Here is a 5,539-nt window from a genome sequence, read left to right as displayed (position 1 = left end):
CCAGCCTGGCCATTCCCGTCAGAGTTAACTTCAACGTAACCGACTATAAGAGAGTGTCATATGACGCAGCAATCAACTATATCTGCAAGCGTCTGACTAACCTAAAAACGCATTACTGTCAGCTTTCAGGCATGCGCAGAGAACTAGATGACACGAAAACTTTTACCGCTGAAATCACCCAGCATTATCATAACTTTGAATCCCGCGTGGATGATAGCGAAAACCATTCACGCCGAAATAACCTGATATTTTATGGTATTCCTGATCCCAATCGCAAAGAATCCTTAGCCGATTAAGAGTCATGCGTTGTATCACTGAAAACCTTGGACTAGAAATACATCCTTCCCATGTAGAACGGGCACACCACCTTGGACGCCATTCGCCTGACCATTTCCGCCCTGCAATTGTAAAATTTATCTCGTTTAAGGTCAAACAGTCGATCTTGTTCGAAGGGAAGAAATTCAAAGACACTTAATATAGCGTTGGCGAGGATTTTTCGCTTGCCGTCCGAAATGCCGAAGACATGTAGTGACTTTCGCCAAATCAAAATCTACAGCATTTAGGTTGAGCTTTAAACCTTTGTGCACGGTTCTAAACGTTACGTCGTTGATAAATCCTCACAGACAGTGATTGAAGCAACCTAGCAATCACTGCGTCGTCCGATATCATCAAGCCATCTCGAACCAACGCCCCAAACTAGGGTGTCTCTTTCCGTAATCTTCACCAACATTCGCAGTTTCATTTCAAAACGCGAAATCGTCCTTAATCTTCCTTCGTCATCCAGTAGCAACTTGTTTTTATTAACGGAAACATGGCCTAATAGCGACGTATATGATCAGGAAGTTCTGGCTGACTTGCCAAATTTTCCGATCTTCCGTAAGGACCGGAATGACAGGATGGGATGAGGGGTGCTCATTGCTGTTAGCCAGGACTTACCAGCAACTTTGGTGAATCTTTCGTCCGACTTGTAGATGGTATGAATATAATATCAAGCTGTACCACAATCAGTTTTAATTGGCGTGTGCTACAGGCCCCCCACATAGGAATCCTGATTTCTCCGGCAAGCTTATTACTGTACTAAATAAACTTTCAACAAAGTACCCTAATGTCCATATTATCTTGTTTGGCGACTTTAATTTCCCGAATATTGATTGGCCTAATCTAACTGTTAGCGGAGAACTACACAGTGAGGCGAGTGAATTTGTTAATGTTTGTCTAAATTTCAACCTAGCTCGAGTTGTCACCAAGCCAACCCGCGTAACCCAAGTCTCTGAAAGCATATTAGACCTAATACTAACCAGTGGTCCTGAAAGCGTAACATCTGTTTTCAACTTGCCAGAAGTAAGCGACCACAAATAATTCAAGCCGACATTTTAATCACTCCTCCAAAACAACGAACCGCCAAAAAGACCACGCGACTGTATGATAAAGGAAACTACGCTGCTATAAATAATGAATGAACCCATTTTCTTACAATATTCAAATCAAATTTTCATTTTCGCTCGGTTCATAACAACTTATAATAAATTCATAATAAATTTATCCCTAAGCTCAGTTTCCGTGCCAGCTCCCAAAAACCATGGTTTACCAAAACGCTCAAGAGATTAGAAAATAGGAAAAAACTCCTTTTTCGCTCCGTGAAGCAGCAGAACATTGAAAATGCATGAATACAATATTATGCTGCTGAAAAGTTTACCTAATAGCAATACGAAACGCTAAGCATTCTTTTTTTCACACCGACTTACCGAAATTGCTTACTAGTAACCCTCGAAAATTTTGGCAGGTCATAAATTCCAACCACTCGTGCACTGTTACTCTTACCAATGAAGCAGGTGACGTGGCCACTGACTCTAAATATACCGATATGTTTAACAGAGCCTTTACATCTGTTTTTGACGTTCCACCGCCGCCACAGCCTACTGCAGTCAGTAGCGTCATGCCACCAATCCATTTTGTCGAACCCGGTATTTTTGCAATCATTGACAAACTTATTATCATCATCAAGTATCGACAACATATAAATTCAAAATTTCCAAGGAACACTCAACACATATGTGTAACCTTTTTGTGCTTAATTTACTGGCAGTCTCTTTCCACGGGTAAGCTTCCTGCTGACTGGAAACACGGAAATATCACCCCAGTATTCAAATCAGGTATAAGAGAGTCACCACTGAATTATAGTCACCCATATCATTAACCAGCATCCCATGCAAAATCATCGAACATGTCATCTACGCCCGGATCATGGAATTCCTAGATTGAAATAACTTTTTCAATCCGCGCAGCACGGGTTTCGCAAAGGTTTCTCGTGCGAGACTCAACTAGCCACGTTTTCGCAGGACTTGCATATAAACTTGGATTCTAACGTGCAGACTGACGTCATCTTTCTGGACTTCGCGAAAGCGTTCGATAAAGTACCCCTGAAACGCCTTCTGTACAAACTTTCCCGGTTAAACCTACATCCCGATGTCCTAAAGTGGGTCCGTGAATTTTTAAGTAACCGCACTCAAGCTGTCTCTGTTAATAATGCTACCTCTACTTCCGTTCCGGTAACATCCAGTGTCCTGCAGGGGTAAGTTCTGGGTCCGCTTTTGTTTCTCATATTATTAACGATCTCCCAACTCACGTATCCTGTAAAATCCGAATGTTTGCCGATGATTGCGTTATTTACCACACTGTTTGTAACGCTTCTGATCAATTAGCTCTACAAAGTGATCTTAACAATGTAAAACAATAGTGCGAAGGTTGGCTAATGAAACTTAACCCTCACAAATGCAAAGCCTGTTCCTTCACCCGCCGCCGCTCTCCAGTTGTTTTTCCTTATGCTATCAGTAACTTCCCAGTTGAAACAGTTACTTCATTTAAATATCTGGGAGTCACATTCGGCAACGATCTTTCATGGGGTTTGCATATCACAAACGTCATATCATCGGCAAATAAAACTTAAGGATTCTTGCGACGTCATCTACGTACCGCACCTAGAAATGTAAAATTATTAGCTTGCAAAAGCCTTGTAAGAACTAAACTGGAAAATGCTTTCCCAGTCTGGCGCCCGCAACAAGCCTATCTTCAAGACGCCCTTGAGTCTCTTCAAAACCGTGCCGCTAGGTTTATCCATAGTTCGTACTCCCATGACGTCAGCGTATCTTCTCTAAAGGCAGTAATTGAACTACCCCTTTTTTCCTTTCGCCGCCGTATCGCTACTCTTTCTTTATTTCATAAGTTTTTTTTCACAGGTCGATGCGCATGCCACCTTATTTTGTTCCCCTGCAGCGCACATCTCTCAACGCACTGGTCATTCCCTTCAAGTCACACGCCCACGTGCACGCGCGGTTACTTTTTCTACATTATTTTTTCCTCGCACAGCAGCTGCCTGGAATGGGCTTTCAGGCGACATTCGTGCCATTACTTCCACCTTCACAAGCAGTATCACTTATAACCTTTCACCGTAGGACAAGCGATTGTTTTCTGCTCAGTTTTTTTTTATGCACCCACCCCTTATGTAATACCACGCAAAGGGTCTTTAAGAAAATGAAATGAAATGAAATGAAATGAAATGGTCGGTGTCAGTTTTTAGTTCTTGTCACGCACCTCGCATAGTACACAAAATCATTGATTTGGTCTTTTTTCAATCCGTGTTTGAATTGTTCGGCCGATTGCAGTACTGCTTTCTGCATCGCGCTTGATCCGAGGCGCAGTCGTTGCGCTTCCGGATCTTCTCTCGCGCTGCGCTCTGTAAACAAATACTTGGGGAAGCCGGAAAATGCCAATGAGGTTGTTCCAGGGAAACGGCGTGCACATGGCAATGGGGAAGTGACTGGTCGCATAGTAACATCTTGCCCGTACGACTGGTTAAGTGGGATGTCTTCCCGGCGGAGTGAAGCTCGCAGACCTTAAAATTGTCTTCGCGGTAGTAACTAAACTCGTTTTATGGGTTTAGCTACTACCGCCTAGTAACTAAGACTTCTGCTTTGAATTTTAACCTCCAGCACCACTGTCTAGTTCCGCATAACGAATTAAATTTGGAATTAATTTTTAAGTAAATCAATGTATAAATAAACTTGTATTGGTTAAATGCAGCGATCTCACAGTGAAACTTAATAAACTGCGTATCACTACTCGCCAGGCGCCTTTTTTTCCTTCGATTCGATTAGATGGTGGTTTATTTATCGCAAAAAAAACATACAAAGGGTATATACAGGAGGAGGTCCCGAAGTCAATGACTGCAGGGGGACCTCCTATAAAACAAGCATCAACAAGTAAAAGTTTTAACAAACAGCGGTTACAGTATTATGTTGAAACCGACAAACATATTACAAAACTGAGATTGCACAATCAAAGTAAGAAAGCAAACAAAACATGTGATAAACGCGAACAAAATGAACTAAAATTGACTGAAGATGAGCACGTAAGCTATTTTTGAAAGAAAAAATATTCGAAGCACTTTTTGTCAAGTGAGGCAAACAGTTCCATTCGTAAGCAGCAGAAAAATGAACAGCTTGTTTACCATAATTAGTTTGAGCTTTAGGAAGTAAAACGTTGTTATGAAGGGCAAAACGAGTGCAGCTCTGAAGTGGAAGTTGGTTAGCAGTGATAATTTCGATGGGAAGCCTACCGCTGAAGAATTTAAATACTATGATGCAAAGAGAATACTTTACCAAATTAGAAACTGATAAAATGTTATGTGCACGAAGCAGCGGTAAAGAACTGCAAAGGAAATGACTATGAGTAATAATCCGTATGGCTTGATTCTGGATATGTTGCAAGGGGGACAGGTGCGTCGGGTATGTATTGCCCCACGATGATATGCAATAACTAATGTGACTATGAATGAAAGCCTAGTACAATGAAATTAGAGTCTTCAAGCCAAAATAAGGACGAACCTTAATTAATATTCGTATTCCATATGCTACCTTTTTAGTTAACAAAGAGATGTGTTTTTAGAATTTGAGATGTTTATCAAGCTCAACACCTAAAAAAGTGGCGTAGTCCGAGCAAAGAAGTTGAGTATCATTTAGGCAGATGGAAGAGTTTTCCGGGATTATTTTGTGTTGAGATCTAAAAATAATAAATCGAGATTTGGACGAGTTAATGGTTAACATGTTTTCCCGACACCATGCAGCTAAATTATTACTATCAGCATCAAGCTTCACAATTAGCGATTCTAAATTCATATCAGTTGTAAAGATAGTGGTATCGTCAGCATAAAGTACATCAGTTGAAAATTTAAGGCATTGCGGGAGATCATTGATAAAGATTAAAAATAAAAGAGGACCAGAAGAGATCCCTGTGGTACGCCTATGTTTGTTAATTTGAATTCAGAGTAAGTACCAGAGATGCATACGGTTTGTTTCCTATCAATTAAATAACTTTTTATTAGGGTAAGAGCAGGGCCGGTAATTCCAATTGCATTTAATTTTTTAAACAATATGGTATGGTTCAGAGAGTCGAAAGTTTTAGACAGGTCAATAAACAGCGCACCAACCAGATATCCCGTATCAATTGCTTCTTTAAATTTATCAGTTCGAAATATTAAAGC

This window comes from Haemaphysalis longicornis, unplaced genomic scaffold (genome assembly GCF_048455015.1).
Source record: "Haemaphysalis longicornis isolate Haplotype H1 unplaced genomic scaffold, Haemaphysalis longicornis Haplotype H1 scaffold_3, whole genome shotgun sequence".
Lineage (NCBI taxonomy): Eukaryota > Metazoa > Arthropoda > Arachnida > Ixodida > Ixodidae > Haemaphysalis > Haemaphysalis longicornis.
This window is presented reverse-complemented; position numbering follows the sequence as displayed.